At 34.5% G+C, this 10,714-nt stretch overlaps 1 long non-coding RNA gene across 2 annotated transcripts; it reads left to right on the top strand.

The window, feature by feature from the left end:
• The first annotated feature begins 1,425 nt into the window (after nt 1-1,425).
• LOC130713795 (uncharacterized) lies at nt 1,426-3,042 on the top strand. 2 transcript variants are annotated; one of them, XR_009011036.1, is made up of 3 exons: nt 1,426-1,726; nt 2,386-2,545; nt 2,634-3,042. It is a non-coding gene; the product is annotated as an uncharacterized LOC130713795 (long non-coding RNA). The 2 variants fall into 2 exon arrangements; XR_009011035.1 differs by having other exon boundaries at nt 2,383-2,545.
• The last annotated feature ends 7,672 nt before the right edge of the window (nt 3,043-10,714 follow it).

Below are 10,714 nucleotides of genomic sequence, written 5' to 3'. Positions count from 1 at the left end.
GATACTTCTTGATTCTCGCACTACTCAACAGACTGATGTATATGTGTGTAAAACATCTTTTGCATAATTCTTTTTGTTTTTTATTGCCCCTTTGTTCCTTGCTTTTCAACATTTTTGCCGCACGCCCCTCACTCCTGCTTTTCTGATGGTTGGCTCGATCAATTTATTTTATCTCAGAAATTCCTCCTATCAATATATATATTTTTCCTTAACCTGTCATATATCTTCCAGCTGGTCGATCTCATTCTCACAAAATTGGCCATGTAAGAAAAATTTAATTCATTTATCTCAGTTGGTTCAATTCTAGAATCTCACTTCTATACCAGTGTTTCCATGTTAGTGAACGCATAATTCAAAGTACAGTTACAGTAACTTTATAAGGTACATTTTTAACTTTTCTCCATAAGTGATTATGATGTTTTGAACTGTATATATAATATAACTAAATATGATGTTAGTTAGTAACTTAGTGCATATTTGAAAACTCATTTACAATTGATTAGGAAATCAGAATCCATAAATATCTATAAGTAATTTATTGATTTTAGAATTTGTTCAATATATGAAAGAGAACCTGGTCCAAATATATATGTTATTAGTTTTCTACCCCAACTGTCTAATATTGTGTAAATTGGCTTGACCATTGATCCAAGGGGCCCTTATGGTTTCTAAGTGGGGGTGGGTTCCAGTTTTCAGCACATACAGAGGACAAAAGTGGTTCTGGATTATAACCCATCAACCCTTCTCTTATGACTTTTTGGTTTGACCCTGATAAAAGTCAGTAAGTCACGCACGAACCAGCCTTTTCTTCCACTTTCTCCTCTTGTGAATGGAGGACAATGTGGCAAACCAAATGGGTTTGATGGAAAAGTGGAACACTGGGATCAAGGTGAAAATCTTTTTCAGAGATTCAAATCTTTTTGAGAAAAAACATATATATATAGTCCAAGTCTCCAAGAGGATGATAAATGTACAAATTAAGTGCACAGCTAGCATGTATATCGTGCATGTTCCATGTCCTTAACTTCTTATAGGTTGAATAATTAGTTGGACCTACAGACACCATAAGCATGGAGCAAGGAAATAATTGGTAGGGGTAAAGATCTAACACCTATTAATTATTAAACAATATAAATATTGGATAATTAAAGTAAATACTAAAAAGATATGGTAAAATTAAACTCGACCCACTATGGTCGGCCCAAATGATTAGTTGACGAACGTCAGTCAAATGCTTTGACTAGAAGTTAATTGGTCAATTATAAAGGTAAAGTGTTATAGATGGTTAAACTAACTCAATCAGGGTTAGCGCATCAACACCACTTAGATGACAGTTTAAAGACGGTTAACCACTTTCATAGTTGAACAAATAGTCATTATAAATAGGTGTTTGCTGTGGTGCCCGCATTTTTTAACATGGGTAGGTACAGGAATTTGACTGACCACTAGTATTTAAGCACATGATCTGAACTTACATAGTGTTTTAATATATCCTTATACTTTCATTAATTGTGAAATAGCCCCAATTTTATTTTACTATTTAATACATGACCCTAGTAAAATTGAGGTTGCCTTAGTTAAAAACATTTTCACCATTTGCTTCTGGAATCAACTCGCGAGGACGGAGAAGATGAGCATGGCTGTGAACCATTAGCGAGCTGACTCGATCCTCCACTTCTGTTCGCTTCTTCATCTTATTTCCTCCTCATTCGTTCGCTGAGTTAAGGTAAGATTACTTTTGTTTTCTTTGTTAGACAGTTTGAGTGTTGTCAGTTAGTATATGTGAGATGTCTCGTTCGTCTCCGTTTGAAAATTTTGGATCTAGCTCCCCTAAATTAACGATTAATTTGATTAGTAGTAGCTTCCATATTATGTTGGTGTTGATTGTCATTTTTAGAGACATTTGAACCCTAATTTTACTGTTATCCGAAACCCTAATTTGTCGGTTGGGGAACATTTGGGATTTATTGGAACCCTAATTTTTTTAGATGACAAATTAGAAATGGTAGGGTTGAATTGGATCGTTATTGGTAAAGCATAAGTCACGATTTGTCCAATGCGTATAAATTGGGGTTGATTTTACTGTTATCCGAAACCCCAATTTGTCAATTGGGGAACATTTAGGATTTAATGGAACCCTAATTTGTTGAGATGAAAAATTAGAGACGGTAGGGTTGAATTGGATCGTTATTGGTAAAGCATAAGTCATGATTTGTCGAATGCGTACAAATTGGGGCTGATTGTACCCAGATTTGCGAAATTGGGAAATTAGGGTTTATAATTTATCGAATTGGGTGTTTTGGATTTTTAAATTCTAAAATTTTAATCTGAAAATGCATATTATTGGCATGCTATAACTTATGTGTGGTATCCTATTTTTAGTAGGTGTTACATGAAGATCATGACATCCCAATCACATAGCTCCCCAGGATCTTGTAGTCATGTTGATTATGAAAGGTTATGCAAATGTGGTCTGTTAGCTTCGTTTAGGACATCCTGGACAGAATTTAACTATGGACGTCGTTTCTATAATTGTCCTGCAATGGTAATCATCGTTTCTGGTTGCTAACACGAATTCTTGATTCAAGTTGTTTGAATCACATATTTTTTCTTTTCTTTCTTCATTTTTACAGAAGTGTGACTATTTTGTCTGGGTTGATCCTCCTCGACGCATCCAACAACGAACTAGTAGACAACCAAGGAATCAAGCGAGTACATGTTTTGTTAATCCAGTAGCTGAAGAAGAAGAGAATAGTGGCCATGAGAATGAAGATGCCAAAATTAAAAAACTGGTGGATGGAATGAAGTCCAGGGACCAAATGTTGTTGACCGTAGTTTTTGGAATTCTTGTGGTGGTCCTAATTACGTTATTGCTTGTAATTTTGAAGTTGTAATTGTTGTGTTTATTGTCTTCGAATTCTTGTATTAGACTAAGTGTGGATTATGCTAAATTTTAGCATTTTGGTGCTTAAGTACATTTTGGTGGTTATAAGTTAAGTACATTTTTGTGGTTATAAGTACATTGCTAAAGTTATATGTTTATCATTGTTAGCCCTAGATGTAAATGAAACTTCATGGAAAGGTTATTCATCTTCAGCAATGAATGAAAACATGGTAAAATTTTTCACAAGCTTCATGGAAAAAGATTTATCTTATCTCCACGGTTAATCTTGAATCTTAAACAGAAAACCTGGATGCAGTGAAATGAAGTGGAATGAAAACTAAACCGAAAAAAAAGAACTTGGGCCAGGCCCATTTCCTATGTCTATGAGTGAGCGAGTCTACCCAAAAACTTCAAAAAAATCCTAACCTTTGCTCTGTTTTTATAGGACAATAGCATGTGGTGAGTTGTATCTGTATGACCCCATACATATCAATAAGGATAAGCATTTCACAAGTAAAGAACTTAAAGATGTAAAATCAGCCATTAAAACATTTTCCAATCTTAACAAAATGCAAATCAAACCGAAATTAGTCATAAAGGCCCAAAAAGATTGTCATCAATGCCCAAAAATTACAAACCATGGCATAATTAGCCATAAAATTGTCATAGTCATAATGATAACAACAGAAATAAACTTAATTTGGTTGAGAAGGTGATCCAGGAAAAATTCTCTTCCTCTTCCTTGTACTGAGACATGAAGAAGGACTACCAGAGGTTGAAGTAGTGTCAGATAAATTAACAACGCTGGATGTGCTTTCACTGTCCCTACTGTTATCATCTGGATCAACATGTTCATCTTCAGCATCTCCAGCACCATCATGATCATCTTCAGCATGTGCAGCAGCAGCATCCAATGCAAAATCATCATCATCATCATCATCATCATCATCATCATCTGCATCCCTTTCAGACTCTGGGCGCTCCTCAGTGCCAACACCTCTGCATTCAAGAAAGGCAGATGACATCTGCCGTGCTTCTTGTAGAGCAAATTGGTTCCACCCAGCAAAGCGCATCGGTTCCATATACCGCAGGTATAGAGTTATCAAAAATCCATAAGGAATGCCCATGGAGTTATTTGCTTGGACACGCCTTAAATGTTGGTGGACGAGATTAACAGGGTCTAACTTAATTTTCTTCAAGATGTGATAAATGATGAACACATCCAGATCTGTGATATAGTTATGTTGAGATACCCTTGGACAGAAGACGTTGACAGCCATAAGGAAAACAAGGCTGGCAGCAGGGGTCAGATATATGACGCGGGTGGCATTTGCATTGGAGATTTCCTGCGCGCCATACACAGTTTGGCGAATATCATCCATGTCCTTCCCACGTTTCCAGTCCTTATCATATATTTCCCCTCCAGTTGGGATTTGAAGAAGATCGGAGATTCTGTCAATGTCAAATGACAAATCATAGTCCAGAACCTGCCCTTTCAAAGTACCTGTTTCATCGAACCGGGCACCGCCCCAGAATTCTCTCACAAGCTCTGGAAAGATGGTTTCCTCAGCAGCAGCATAATTTATGTGCATAAGCGAACTAGAATGAATACGTTTGGCGCCTGGTATGTTCCACTCCAATAAGTCATGAGTGTCAATAAAATATGGCTTGCAGATGGGTCTATTTGCCATTTGAGCCTGGAATCAGAAATGTGAGAATTTACAAGGGATCAGAAAATGTAGATAATTCACAAAAAACCGCCATCTAAATTCATATATTAGAAGCATTAATAGGAAGCAATTATGATTTATTTGGGAAAAAAACTCTGAAAAGGGGTAAACATTGAAAAACATACATATACTGGTTTTTGTGAATATAACACACATAAAACAGGTTTCCTCATTACAAACTACTCAAACATGTTAATAATAACAATGTTAAATAAACGAAACCACCAAACTCATAAAACATCAAACAGGTTGAACTCGAAGATGAAGCAGTTTTGAAGATTATAGCCCTAATCTATTATAAATAGAGTATAAGAACAATTGACAATACCCATAATCGTTTGTAATCCAAATCACACATAAAGCATTATACTTCATGATAGAGAACGAGAAATAAAGCCCTAATTTCTAAATTGAGTAATTGACAAAACGCTTACAAGATTCTAACCGAAACCACAAAGAAAGCAATCGACATGATGATAGATGAAGAAAATTAAAACCCTAACTTCTAATTTGAGAAAAAAAATGGAAAAAAATGGTGTGTACCTTGAAATTCCGCAGGTGTCGAAAAACCTTTGCAGTGGTTGTGGAAATATCTTCATATATTCAAGGGGTAAGGCATCGTGTGTTGATATTGCACCGGTTGAGATGCTCGAGTATGGTTTCAATTCTCGTGTCAGCAGCCATTTGGCAGAGTGCTTAAGAGAAAATTGAATACCTTGATGGTTTCCAATGCAGTGATGATTAGGGTGGCTGATGCGTTTTGGGAAGAAAGGGGCTAGGTTTTGTTTTTGATTTCCCAATACCAGAGGACCAATTTGTGAGTGTGTGTATTTTGTTAGTGAGGAGAATAATATTTTTTGATTTTCATAAAATAAAAAATAAGCATGTTTGGAAAAATAATAAAATAATCGCTTTCATTTTTTATTAATTAATTTAGTTAGAAAAAAAAGGGCTAAAAAGCATTTTTGGCCCCTGATGTTTCAAGTTTGTGCAAATTCTGCCCCTATCTATTTTTGTCGATGTTTCTACCCCTCATGTTTTCAAACAGTACATCGTCTACCCCTGAGGGGTAGACGATGTACTGTTTGAAAACATGAGGGGTAGACGATGCACTGTTTGAAAACATGAGGGGTAGAAACATCGACAAAAATAGAGTAGGGGCAGAATTTGCACAAACTTGAAACATCAAGGGCCAAAAGTGCATTTTAGCCAAAAAAAAGTAATGTATGCTTGTTTTGTTTTAAAAATTTAATTATGCAAAAATTTTATGCTAAAAGTCAATTAATTTATGCTAAAATTTGAACTGCATAATTAATAATAAATCAATTGTTAATTTGAGAAATAAACGGAATATTTTGGGGAAATATTCAATAGGAAAAGTAGTAAACGCTAAAATTTTAATTTCAAACGCTAAAGTTTTATTTTGGCGTTTCCTCATAAATTTTAATCAGACAAATTTTCCTATCAATTAGTAATGTGAAAAATATATGGAAAAATTATGAGGAAATACTTGATAGTAAAATAAAACGCTAAAATTAAAATTGATGCAACAATATAATTGATATATCAATTGTTAATGTGGAAAATATATGGAAAATTTATAAGGAAATACGTTATAGAAAAATTATACGCTAACATTGTATTTTCATACTTGAAATATCAAATGTTTGGAAAAAATAAGGGAAAATTTTGAGGAAAAAATTAATTTTGCGAACTATATGATGAATGCTTCAGGAAAATTATTTGATACAGTACAGGTTTTTTTTGTGACTGAAATAGTAATATAACCTGACACCTAAATTCCTTTGAAAACATTTTGATACTCAAATTTTTTTTTCTAAAATGAATGAAAGAGTGACAATAACGCATAGCAATATTTAGTTCAACCATTCACAGGAAATAGTAGATATAAAAAGACTACATAGCAAAATTATAGTCATTTAACCACCAGCAGTCACAATATTTAGTTGTCCAAACAGAATAACCGGGATAAAAAGTCGAAAATGATCAAGAACAGAAACAGGACAAGATTCAACACACGATCAAGCAGTTAAATGTCAGAAAGTAGGTGCCCATAAAGTAATGAAAAATCTCAAGTTGTTGACACAGCTGCATCCTTGCATATGTCCATGCAGGTCAAAGCTTTTTTGGTAAGGACATCATACTTGTTGTTAAATTGATTCATTGTCAAGTCCAGAGCTAGCCTCAACCTGGAACCTTCATCAACCTGCGTAAATACCGATAAATAATTAAAAATTTGAAGCAAGTAATTTATAAAATATTTAAATATGAAATTCTTATTTACCTCAATCTTGTAGTGAATGAATCCATGGTGTGACATCCATTTAGCCACAAAGATTCCACAATCATTCCTACAGGCACAACAAGAAGTTAGTTTTATAGCTAAGTAAACATTTTTAATCAGAGATGGAGCACTTGAAATCTAACTTACGTTTTATCCTTCTGCATGCTCAACCCTTCTGGAATAACAATCTTAAATTCCGATACCTTAGGCCTTGCCATTCCCATTGCATAGAATGATTGATCCATTAACATTCTTTCGATAAAAAGAGCCTGAGACAATGATTGAGTGATATAAAGAGGTAAATATATAAACAATATGTTGGTATCTAATACAATGTAGTTGATAGTTATTTACTAACCATGTACTTTATGTCCAACACTCTAAAATCAAGCCTGTGTGGATCTGGGCAGGAGTCAAGCAGCACCAAGTTCTTGTTGACAAAGTCAACAACAAGTAAATACCAGTGGCAGCCAATGTCATTCATAGGAATGTATATCTACAAGAGTAAAACAAACATTGAGACTACATGTAATGGATATTTTTGTTAATTAATTTCATACAGCATCATTGTACCTTGGTAACATAGTTGATTTTTCCCATAAAATCCTTCTGGTAAAACTCGATCATGTCAGCTGATTCTACGGTCCAGGACTGGACAAATTGCTGACATGATAACAGTGCAAATAATATGTCAAATTTTAGTTATGAATCACTATAAACAAAACCTAATATCGGTTCTTCATATATATGAAAAAAACTCACGGCAAATGCAGTAGGCATGAACCATATAGATGGGTAGAAGGTCATTGCTCGCTCTTTCAGTGTAAGTATGTTGGCATGTAAGGTCAGTATCTGGACAAACTATATAATCAGATTAAACTAATTTATCACCATTTATAATCTTTAGATTATAACTCACCTCATCCTGAAGCTTCTCTCTTGGTTGAAGACATAACATATCCTTTCGAAGGGCATAAGCATCCCTGCATTCAAGTTTCACAATCTCTTCTTCCCTTGAAAAAATATAAAGTCTATAATTAAGGGCATGCAAATGTTGTTGGTCTAAATACAACCACAAACCACATAGTATTAAACTTACAGTGGAGCCCCTGTTTTATGTTTTGGGTTGAAGATGTAATTTGCAACAGCAACCTCAAGATGATTCAAATGCATCACATTTGTATTCCCAAACATGGAAGGCAGCCACTAATAAAAAAATGTTGAATGACAATGTAAATTAATGAACTGATTTAAGTGTATCAATTAATGACAATGTTCAGGTTAGAAAAAAAATGACTCTAACAAAATATAGCAGTAACATGAAGCAGTAATATTATATTTCACAATAAAAATGACAACAAAGTCATGCAACTAAGACATAACCTGAAAGAACTTAACTTATGCAAACTAGCCTAAAACTTCAAACTAGATTCATTAATCATCATTGATTTTCCCCTTCATCCTTTTAATTTCATTTTTGTCATCATAGTATCTTAATTATTTCTACCAGTAGTGCTTCAAGAGCATATTGGTTTTTGATCACTGGAAAATTAAAAATTAAGTTTTAAGAAACCTCATAATCAATCAGCCAATTTGAGTTATTTTTAAAATTCCTTAATTTAATCTCCATAAATATTTGGAAAGGTTATAGAGGACTTACTATGACTGTCATTTTAGGGTTTAGGGAAACTAATGTTGTGTTGTTGAATTAAAGCTATAAAAGATATGTAAGCTAAGCACACAATATATCGTAGAAATGCAAAAGGAAACATCTCATTGCAGGGACCTAAAGATTCTTCATCAGGCAAAATTTAAATGTATCAATTCATGACAGTATTCAGATGAATTAATACTTACATCCGGAACCGAGAATGGTGATGCAGGAGGGGTGCATACTATAGGTCGATGTCCAGGTACAAAGTTATTGTCTTCATCCATTGCAGGTCGGTTAAAAAGCTTCTTCACCAATCCCTTTGCCTTGGCCCTTACACGTTCTTCATTGTCATTCGGAGCTTCTTCATCAGGTTGCATAAACTTTTTCAGGATCGTTTCAGTAGCAATCATTTTTTCAGACACTGTGCAATTGTTTGGTGAAGTAACACAAAGGGGCAACGAAGATGATGAAGCCAACTGAGTATATTGTTGAGGGCTATGAAGGGCCTGGCTAAGCATGCCTACTGCTAGAATAACCTTTTCCAATTTTTCATCTAAAGCAGAGAACTGTGAATTAAGACATGAAGAAAAACAAAATTATTGTTTTGTACTGAACAAAACATGGTATCGTGATAACAATAAACAAAAGAAACGGAATCAAAAAAGGCAACTTGTTCGACCTTATCTTCTTGATTCACATTGGCATCCTTCTCTTGACAGTCTTTCATGGTAGGAGACTCATCGCATAATACATCTACTTGTTTGGTATGGAGCTCGGTTTCTTGGTTACTGGAAATAAAAGACAATTTTGGTGAGGTGGGTTTCTTGTAAACATTAAAACATTGAAAATTTTTGGATTTCAAATGTTAAATTGAAAAAACATTGAGCAGAACTTGTATTGCAAAAAATGTGAACAACTAAACTAATCAGATCATAAACCTTTTTTGCACCGCATTATCGATTACATAACAAATACCTTGAGGATAGTATTATTAAAGACGGAGGCTTCTTCTTTTTGCCAGCATTGGCTAGAAGGGCTCTTTCAACCCTAGGACTGAACAAAGGACCGGACACGGATTGACTGTCGTCAATTCCCCATGGACGCTTTCTGAGATGATTTCGTCGAGGGTTCTTTCCCTTGCGAGCCATGACTCATTCAGATTGGTGTTCGAGGTTTGATGGTAGGAGAGAAATTTGGGGAAAAAAAGTTTCAAACGAAACCCTAAAATCAGCATTTTATATCTCTTTGGATATGTGATGCCCATTAGGAATGTGTTGAAGAGAATAATCGACACCACTACATTGCATGCGTCTGGAAAGAAGGAAGAAGGAAGAGAGTCATTTAGGCATCGAACCCTAGGGCTTGCAGAACAGACGTGGGTGTGGGATTTAATTCGCAGCCTTTGAACAAAGTGCAACTTTTTCCTTTTTGGATGGTGACACATTTATTAGGGTCTATTTAGGTAGGATTTCTATTGAAGGAAGGAAACGGAGATGCAGTCATTGTTTGTGAGCCGCGAAGTGGAGGACCTTGATGAATTGTGTGTTACAACACCGTGTAACAATTAATATTTATTATATTGAATTCTGTTGAGGAAGAAGACAATGATCATGCGTTGTCTAAGTGGCCAAGTGATTTTGTTTGTAGTTTAAGGTAGAAGGTTCAAATCCTAACTGAACCTTTTTTTAATAATATTAATCATATTTTATTTTTCTACCTTGTAATGAATTAAAAATGTCTCACCATCACTGGCGGAACTTGAAGAAAAAATTTGAGGGATCTAAAAGAAGATTGCAATATATAAACTATAAAAAAAATAGTTCAGATAATATTGTTGTTGAAAATTTATTATAATTTAGGTTAATAATCTTGAAAATTTACTTTTTCTTTTCAATTTTTGGTTTATGGATATATATTTTACCTTTAAATAACTTCCTTTTATAAGTTTGGAACCCTATAAGTTTTAATATTTGTGCAAGTTAACTAAGGCTAGCTGTTAAAAATGAAAAGAATGTAAAAAAGGATTGAGGCTAGATTCGAACCTTAGCCCTTAACAACATATGCGTTCTTCCCAACCACTGAACCAGTGTAGAACGTATATGAATGCTCATGTTATGGTTCATTTATAAATATAGTAAAAC

The sequence above is a fragment of the Lotus japonicus genome, chromosome 4 (genome assembly GCF_012489685.1).
Source record: "Lotus japonicus ecotype B-129 chromosome 4, LjGifu_v1.2".
Classification (NCBI taxonomy): domain Eukaryota; kingdom Viridiplantae; phylum Streptophyta; class Magnoliopsida; order Fabales; family Fabaceae; genus Lotus; species Lotus japonicus.
The sequence above is the reverse complement of the archived record's forward strand: the minus strand, read 5'-3'. Positions and strand labels throughout refer to the sequence as shown.